Genomic DNA, 10,278 nt, shown 5'->3' on the forward strand with positions numbered 1-10,278 from the left:
ATTGTTAACTGTCTAAGTCTCTGGTGGAGAAAATCCTGACTCGGAATTGGCAGATGAAGTCCTGCTGCCAGGTGTACTGGCAGGTGTTGGAGTAGTGTTGGTAAGTGTGCTGGCAGTTGTTGGATCAATGATGTTATTTTTTTAGTGTCAGGTGCTGATGCAGTGTTGTCAGGTGAACTGGCAAGTGTATTGTCAGGTGTAGGAGAGCTAACAGATCAAAGGCTTGCTTTGTTGCTGGAAAACAGATCTGTTCCCTCCATGGTCGTCATCAGAGGAATTGTGTTAGAATCTCCAATTGGATTTTGAGCTCTATCTGTGGAACCCTAGTGCTGACATAATTCCACCAGTTATTCACTGCTGAGTTGACCTCAGTGTGGGACTTCCAGTCCTTGTCACTAGTGTTAAGATCAGCTGAGCAACTTATGTCACTCGATTCTGGCTTGCACTGATGTTCTGCAACAGATTAGAGGAGGCGTGGTCACAGACCGGGCCGCGGGGGCGTTAACCCCCGGAGCTCTCTCCAGGTAAACTCCAGGTATCTAAAGATCTGAGCTCATGAAGTGCTTCCCTGTGATATTTGAACTGCAACTTTACAACACAGACCATAAGGGCAGTCTTGATTATCGCAGCTTAGTCCCTGAGGTACCTCTGAACCTTCCATTTGTACCTCCAGGCTCGTTTCAACATACATCACAGGTTGTTAGATATCTTTCAGTCCCTTGAAGTGTTCTCCCTGGCTACATCAAAATTCTTCTGGAATGCAATCTACGTGGCAGTAGTTGGAACATATAGGTTCCTTACATTTAACAAGTGGCTTTACTCTTGTAGTATACCTACAAATACTGCAGTAGCCACTGAGACAATAGCCAGATAGCGAACAAATTCTTGCAATTTTTCGATGTGAAGTCATCACAGATGAAAGTTCGTAAGATTACATTCTCAAGAGAGAGGGTGGTAGGTATGGTGTTAAGTGGGTGGCAGTGCTGGGGGTATGGTGTTGGGGTGGTAGTGCGGTGATAGAATGGGGTGAGGATAGGGCATGGCCGGCCAACTGGCCTTCACGCTATCACTTAATAAGCACGTCCTAATGTTTTAAAGCCGTAACTGGGGATCGACCCCCTGACCTCAGTGTGTTAGCTTAGTGCGCTAGTGATCGATCTACAGGATACCTGTTAAATGATCATGGACAAACGGCACTCCTGGAAAACTTCAGAGGACGTAAAATCTTTGAAGCACCAACAGTAAATCATCTCATGGAAACCTCTCTAAAAACGTGCATCTTCATCCCTTTGACAGAGCCACAAGCTGAGCGACAAAGCAAAATTGTAATCTTCGATGCTGAGATTAAGTGCTCAGTGACAGGTGCAAATCTATTGTCTGCAATGGCTATGGGGATGATTCTCCTGGTGGCTCCATCGACCAAGCTTTCTAAAATAAAGAAAATATTAAAATAATATTAACTATTAAGACACATAGGAAAAGTTTCTAGTAAGAACTCATATGAGGGAAGCTTCACATGACGCTGTCAAGAAACACTTGTCAATCTGACACAGTCAGAAGACTTGGAACCATCGGTGTACACTGCGATGACACGAGAGTAAGACTAGAAGTGATTAAGAAAGAGAGAGCAAGAAGCAACCATAGGTATTTGGTCTGTCGTGCATGGCAGTAGGGAAGAACAGACATGATGTGGCATGCAAAGAGTACGTAACCTTTATTCGGCGCATGTACACACCCTCATTTACAGGCTATCTCCCCCAACCAGCGAACCAGGTTGCTAAGAGTTGATGATGGGGCCCCGTCGTTCAACTAGTGACCAGGTTCTAGCCAATAAGAAGATGGTTTTGGCAATCGCAGAGGTTATGTGGGTACCGCTCTCCTGTCTGCCCTTGTCATTCCCATTCTAGAGCTGGTTGAAGCACGGTCTGCTATCTTGTGGCTTTATTTCTGCTTTGCTTACCGTGGAGTGCACTATACTTATCACTGTACATAGTGTACATATTGCTGTTATAAATTGGTGAAGGATAATATAAGTCTAAACTTTTTCTACTGTGTTTATTTGCTCCCATTACACCCGGGGTAACAGGCCATTTGGAATCCTGGGTTGTAATACATGAACAGTTAGAACTTCCCAAGAGAGAAGGGAAAAATTAGATGCTACATAAACATAGGTGGCAACTGAAGAGAAGACAAAGAGTGAATGTGGATGAAGAGAAAAGGGATGGAGTAAATAGGGGTGACTAACAAACAATGAACTTTACTAACATCCATTACCATCCTATATATGGAAGGATTGCAGAGGTCATGAGAGTGAACAAAACAGCGGAGGCAATGAGCATCACGGCGATTGGTCAAGAATTGAAAATTCGCCTTTGTATAGAGGCTCTCGATTGTGAAGAGCGAAAAGCACCGAAGCATCAACATAATCCCTGGTGATGGATGGGATCAAGGCTAGAAACAGTTGCAGGAGAGGCTGCTGAATATATCTGGTTGCCATAGACTGGTTTCAATAAAATTAAGGCAGAATACAGTCGAAGGAGAGACCTACACTCAGCCTCCCATGACAGATGAGCTAGGATTTTAAGGGGGTTCAGCCGGCTATGACAAGTTGCCTTTAAGGAGGTTACGTGAGGTTTCCAGGATAACCAATGGTCAAACACAAGGCCGAGGAAACTGACAGTATCACGTTCTGAGATACGTGAACCATACAAGTACAATGGATTATCAGGGACGATAGAACGTCTAGTGAAAGTAATTTGATGTGTTTTAGTACTAGAAAATTTAAACCCATGAGCAGTGGCCCAATTGGAAACATGGTTGACCGCATGCTGGAGAGAAACTACAATGAGGCGGCAGTCAGTCTACACAAAGTATAGCAAAGTCATCATAAAGCGATGACCAAGACATTATGTACCTGTGCATCTAACAAAGTAAGGGGTCAATACGAAAGTCATATTGACTAGTGGAGAGACTATCTTGTCCTTAAATACCACACCAAATACCTATTTAACAGACATTCCAATACCTTCTAAACCGCACTGGTACGAGCAATGGGCAATAGTGAATGATGGAACATACAGATATGAATGCCATCTGGCCCAGCTGCCGATGATCAGCAAATGGAGAGTGTTGACTAATTCTAGAAGTGTAAATGGCACATTGTAAGACTTTTCTCCACCAGAAGGAAAGCCCAAGAACTCAGCCTCTCTGGCAGTGTCAAGAGGATGTTCTATAGCGACACCAGTAACCTGAAGGGCAGAAGCCATGTCGGAAGTGTATTTGCCATTCAGGTTCAGTACTTTTTTCCAGACTGCACTCATAGAGGAAGCCAAAGTGATGGTTGAAACACAATCTCGCCAACAAGTGTGTTTAGCTTCACCGATGACACAGTGGGAGGCTGCTCTCGTCTCCTTAAAATCAAGGAGTCACTCTGTGGTCTTGTTGTACCAATAACTTCCCCACACAGTAAATTTCAAATGAATTTCAAATGTACCGCATGAGCATAAGCAGGAGACCACCAAGGCACACGCTTCTGAGAATGTCTGCCCAAGGTTTGGGGTATAGAATGTGAAGCCATGGTTAAAACTGAGGTCAAGAATAGGTGTAACAGCTCATCAACGGAGGACAAGGAAGGAACCTAACTTAAAGCAGTTTGATGCGAGTACTGGTTCCAATGTGCTCGGTCAAATTGCCAGCATGGGCGACGAGGGGGTGGTGAATATGAAAGAGAAGTAAGAAGGATTGGAAAATGATCACTGTCATGCAAGTCCGAGAGCACAGACCAGGTAAAGTCTAGTGCAGTTGAGGAAGAGCAAACAGAGATCAATGCAAGAGAGATCGATTACGAGGGTCAAAATGGGCGGGAGCACCCGTATTTAAAAAATGGAGGTGAGAAGTGAGAAAAGCCTCTAAATGAATGCCACGAGAGTCACTGTGAGGAGCCCCCTTCCCCCCAGGAAATGGTGAGCATTAATATCGCCGAGTAACAGAAGTGATGGTGGTAAGGAAGAAACCAGAATTACAACGTCTGGGATAGATAGCCCCCAAGAAAGAGAGAGATACAAACAAACTGCATATCCCTTATTCTAGTAGATGTGTGCTGCAGTGTAATGCAGCGAAGTATGAACAAAGAGCTAATGGTATAAATACCAGTGTGTATAAGAAGTGCTCTGTCATTAAAGGCTCCATCGGAGGAAGGATCCGATGAATATAATAAAACATAGCTTGAGACGAGATGAATAACAGCAGATTGTAGCTTGGGTTCTTGGAAACAAGCACAAACAGGGGAAAACTAGGAGAACAACACCTGAAACTCACCCTGGCTACCTCTGAGGCCTGGGATATTCCACTGTAAATAAGCCATGATTTGTGAAGAGAAGGATACAAGAAATATGACAGAAGAAGTATCTAAGGGCTAGAAGGGTTAGAAAAGTTCATATGTGGAGGCAGTGGAAAATGAACAAGCAACAAAGGGTTGGAACACTGCCAAAAAGGGAGTTGTGTAGATAGAGAAGAATGAAGAGTAGCGACAGGAGGTGGATCAGTGTCCATCATGGTTCAGTCTCATCAATATAACTGGAGATAAATTCAAGATTTTCAGAGGTCAAGGACGATGTATGAGGGACGATATTTGAGACAGAAGGAGGAGGGTGAGTAAAGATCGAGTAGACAACGGAATTTTCAAATGTAGGGGGGAGACGAGAGGTTAGACGTAACTTGAGAATAAGCTTGGGAGGGGACAGGAAAAGGTACTGTACAAGGGGGAGGATGGATCTCAACATTCGCGACAGAATGAGTAAGAGGTAAAGATCCAGGTACTGAGACTCGAAATGAGTTGGACTGAAGAGGTAGAGGCGTGGCAGGGAGGAGCTGTTGTGCAAGGTCTTGTGGACATGGAAGCTTGTGTGTGAGATGAAGATTGGAGAACGTTAGGGGGTGACAAAATAGGGACCTCAGCGTCCAGGACTGCAAAAGAGTTAGATAAAGAGGTGACTGTGGAAGGTGCAATTAAATGGGAAATCGCGGGAATTGGGACCCCAGAGGTTGGGGGTTTCTTAGTAACTGGAGAATAATAAATACAGGGAAGTTTTTTCTGGAGGCGTAGATGAGAGACTGCCATGGCATAAGTAATGCCTTCTGTCTCTTTGAGTCAACGGATTTCACGTTCGTTCAAGTAAACTTGACAATGACGATAATAAGATGGATGAGCTGCATGACAATTAATGCAGGAGGGAGGTAGATTATGAGATGTATTGGTATCGTCATCAGCACTACAGACCGGGCATTCAGCCATGGACCTGCAATATTTTGCCAGATGCCCAAACTGCCAGTAATTTCTACACTGTTGTTGTGTAAGGGTCACCTGTCAGACTTGTAAACAGTTTCCTGCAATATGAACCGATGATGGAAGGTCATGGCAGTCAAAAGTTAAGTGAGCTACATTGCAGGGGTAGCATCTCCACCAATGGCAGGCAGTACATGTGTTTACTTTAAGGATCAAGAGGTTTTGGAGCTCAAGCTGTTCCAGAATGTCATCACATGTCTGGAAATTACGTTCAACAATGGTATGTGGGAGAATGACAGTACCACTACAAGAATTGACAGTGTTTTTCAATTGATACAGGAATGACATATATGGTTGTAGGGAAAGATTGTGATCTTGGTTAGCATTCTGTACTATGACGATGTGTGCACCGCTCTTGAGACCATGAAACGGAATATTACGACCTACATGGCATACGATCGCCTGCTGATACTATGATCAGAAAAGTATTCTGAAGATGATGTCAGTTGAAGAGTGAAAAACTTCATCCACTGTGTATTATGATGCATAGTATGTAAAGGAAATGATTGTCATGTTGGCCTTTTCTTAGTAGAATTAGAGACAGTCGAAATAGTGTCACCAGAAGAAGGTTGTGGTCGTTTAGACACAGGACCAGAGGTTGTCCATTTTGAGGTGGGCACGCGATCTGAAAACCATTGCACTGTATAGGGAGAGGCTGGATGAATAGTCAAAGATATGGGGAGATCAGAGGTGCCAAAGGAGTATCAAGAGCATGCGGCAAAATGTCACCCGCAGAAGTTACAGGAGCAGTAGAAAAGTCCAAAGAATGCTCCTGTAACAAGGCAGGGTCGTCATAGTGTGCTGCTAGAGAAGTGGCTCAGGGGGAGGAGATTCATGGACTTAGAACTCTATGGTTAAGTCTCTCTTTTCTTTTGTTAAGAAAAAAATAAAATAAAAGGAGGAGAGGAGCATGGAGGGGCAGCTCCCAGGGGAAAAGAATCATGAGTCTCCCCTTCCATGCCCAAGAGGACAACCTGAACGCAGCCAGCAGTGCAGATGCAGCATGGAACTTGTGCCATACCCTGCTCTTCAGGCCAAAAAACCAGCAATTCGGGAAAGCAACCCCACATCTACCGAGCCACCTCGGTGGACAAAAGAGAGGGCAGTCGGAAACCCGCCACAAAGCATATCTCCTTCGGCCACCAGCTCCTGGAATCCGACAGGTAGCCTGCAGAGATACACCCATCACCTGAGAGACACCCAAAGCCTCCTCCCCCTGGTAGACCTGAGAGGAATTGGGATCTCTTGATGATCCAGATTCCACGGCAAACCACTAAGGACCTGAAGGGGGGAGAGACCCTGGAGCCCCTTCTCAGGACTAGGAACTACAAAGCCTAAGGGAACAACCTCAAAGGCAGAAACAGGATAGGGAAAGTTGAGGGATGGGGAGATGAGGAAAGGGAAAGGGGTGAAAGGGAGGATGTAATAGGGAAGGGGGGATTGGAGAATAATTAGATTCGGTCTGAAGAAGGCCAAAAGGTCTAATTCCTTAGACCAATAGCCTCTTCACCGCGCTAAAAGAACCAAAAGAACCTTAAGAAACTTAATTAACATTATTATAACAAGCTCAATTGAATTTAGCCTAATCCAACAAAATATATTTTATAAGTTTATAATAATTTAATAATAAACAATGAAATATATTTTTTCTTTAGATTCAGAATGATTTTTTAGGAAATCATTGCATACTCACTAGGTGACTGGACGCCTGTCAAAGAAGGTTAGGTATTAGACGTGTCTGAACATAACCTGGTGAGCCTCACTGTGAAGGCACCCATTTCCCATCATGTCAGTCTCTTCCTTTATGGATATCTGTATGAGATTTTTGTAGGTAGTGTGTTATGTAATTCTGAAAAGCATGTGATACCTAAAATAATAAAATTGTCAATAATAGCATAAATATACTGTTTACATCATGGCATCAAAAGCACTTCTGTGCCTTTTTCTAACCATGTGAAATGATGATTTTATGATTTTTTTTTAAATAAACACATCGGCCGTTTCCCACCAAGGTAGGGTCCCTCCCCCCATAAAAAAGAAAAACTTTCATCATTCACTCCATCACTGTCTTGCCAAAGGCACGTTTACACTACAGTTATAAAACTGCAACATTAACACCCCTCCTTCAGAGTGCAGACACTGTACTTCCCATCTCCAGGACTAAAGTCCAGCATTCCAGTTTCCCTGAATCCCTTCATAAATGTCACTTTGCTCACACTCCAACAGCATGTTAAGTCCTAAAAACCATTTGTGTCCATTCGCTCCTAACACGTTCATGCATACTTGCTTGAAGTCCAAGCTTCTCTCACACACACAACCTCCTTTACCCTCTTCATTCAACCTTTCCTAGGCCGACCCCTACCCCGCCTTCCCTCCACTACAGATTTATACAATCTCGAAGTAATTCCATTTAGTTCCATTCTCTCTACATATCCGAACCACCTTGACCTCTCCTCAGCCCTCTGGATAGCAATTTTGGTAATCCCGCACCTCCTCCTAATCTCCAAACTATAGATTCTCTGCATTATATTTACACCACACATTGCCCTCAGAATAATTATTTAATATTAATAAAAATTATATGATTATTATTTTTAAATTATGATATTATTTTGTTTAGAAACGTCGTACAAAAATGAGATTTACAACAAAATAAACTATTTTTTGGTAAACATAATTCATTTTCCTAATTTTGCAACAGTTTTCGCCGACGGCAACCTATTTACATACATACCTGTGGGAAATTATGGGATGAGGTTCACAGGCATATTCCTGAAATATTTCATCCACATAATTTAATAGGAGGGAGGAGGTACAACTAAGAACCAATTTATTGAACTCACCAATGTTAGTTGTACCTCAGAGCTTAGTGGGATTTTAGAGACAATAGGCTGCACCAGCCTCTCCTTCAAGACCCACAAACTCTTTTCCCTCCCACGAGTAAAGTTAGCCTTATAAAATATTAGATATGTAAATAAAATAATACCAGCAATGCTGGTAAATTATAAGATAGTGGACTGTAATAAAGTTGGTAGAATTACCGACAATATGTAAAGTAAAAGGACACAAGTGCAACTAATGTGACATTTATTGTGGCAACGTTTCGCTCTCCAGGAGCTTTATCAAGCCATTACAAACAATACATGGACACAGAGGGTATATAAAGGCTCAGAGTGAGGTGAATACTAGTGAGGTACCATTTCGATGTTCACTAGTGGTAGTAGTAGTAGTAGTAGTAGTAGTAGTAGTAGTGGTAGTGACAAAAGTAATACAATATGGTAGAGCAATTAATTCGTACATGAGTAAAAGGATATAAAAGCTATTACTTGGGTAACATAAAAATAGGTTGGACAAATATATAAACTGGAATGAGGCAGCTTGTTTCAGTGTTCACTCTCTGTGCTTTGTGTAGTATAACAGGAGAGACTATGTGATGGCAGGGTTTACTGTTTTCAGGAGGATTCTTGCTAAGACTTCGGAGATGGTGAAGCTGCCGTTGTTTTGTTTAATTGTATTCGAAACAGCGATCAGTGCTGATTCAAGGCACTTGCGTGTGCGGAAATTATTTTCTTTTATCACTAATTGAGACGCCCAATTAGTGATAAAAGAAAATAATTTCCGCACACGCAAGTGCCTTGAATCAGCACTGATCGCTGTTTCGAATACAATTAAACAAAACAACGGCAGCTTCACCATCTCCGAAGTCTTAGCAAGAATCCTCCTGAAAACAGTAAACCCTGCCATCACATAGTCTCTCCTGTTATACTACATAAAGCACAGAGAGTGAACACTGAAACAAGCTGCCTCATTCCAGTTTATATATTTGTCCAACCTATTTTTATGTTACCCAAGTAATAGCTTTTATATCCTTTTACTCATGTACGAATTAATTGCTCTACCATATTGTATTACTTTTGTCACTACCACTACTACTACTACTACTACTACTACTACTACCACTAGTGAACATCGAAATGGTACCTCACTAGTATTCACCTCACTCTGAGCCTTTATATACCCTCTGTGTCCATGTATTGTTTGTAATGGCTTGATAAAGCTCCTGGAGAGCGAAACGTTGCCACAATAAATGTCACATTAGTTGCACTTGTGTCCTTTTACTTTACAAGATAGTGGACTGTATAAGTTTCTTGACCTGAATTTATAAAAGAGTTGTTGGGTTCACAATATTTATAGACATTAAGTATGGCGCCTAGAGACTGGGTAAAATTTCTCAAGACTAATATTGTCACTTTAATTACAAATAACAAATTGTAGACATTAACTTACCACAGTTATTGTGGCCACATCCTAATGCATCCTCATCAGTATATAGGCCTAGGCAATATATATACTGCTAATTAAGGGTAAGCATACATTAATGTGATGTAGGCTACACATTGGATTTGGTGTCCTCTCATTTTTATCATACCACTATTATAGTGGTTTCCTCAGAATACTTAACCAAATTCTTCTGTGGGGGACATTCCACTCCAATTTAATTATAGGTTGAGGCCGATCCACCCAAATTTGGCCTCGATGACGCCAGATTAATCACACATTATGTACAACCAAAGCTATATCGCCATATTGTTAGCATCTCCCCTTGTATTCCTACGCAGTGCTCCCCCCCTTCACCCCCCCTTCACCACCCCCTTCACCACCCCCTTCACCACCCCCCCTTCACCCCCCCTTCACCACTAAGTTTCCCGAAGGTCAAATTCAGCTCTAATTTTATCAGTTATATATTATTTAAATTTACACTTTCTCAATTTAGAAAATTACAAATTTTCCACAACATTAATAATAAAGTTTAATTGATAAATTACACACAAGACATTACCAAAGTAAATAATGATAAAATATATACCTCCAACACCACTGACCACCACCCACTACCACCACCAACCACCACCACCCATTACCACCACCAACCA

At 42.3% G+C, this 10,278-nt stretch overlaps 1 long non-coding RNA gene across 2 annotated transcripts in view; it reads right to left on the minus strand.

Moving 5' to 3' along the window:
- LOC128692871 (uncharacterized) overlaps positions 1-10,278 on the minus strand; it is a 626,907-nt gene that overhangs the window by 427,733 nt on the left and 188,896 nt on the right. The window lies entirely within an intron of this gene.

The sequence above is a fragment of the Cherax quadricarinatus genome, chromosome 38 (assembly GCF_038502225.1).
Source record: "Cherax quadricarinatus isolate ZL_2023a chromosome 38, ASM3850222v1, whole genome shotgun sequence".
NCBI classification, from domain to species: Eukaryota; Metazoa; Arthropoda; class Malacostraca; order Decapoda; family Parastacidae; genus Cherax; species Cherax quadricarinatus.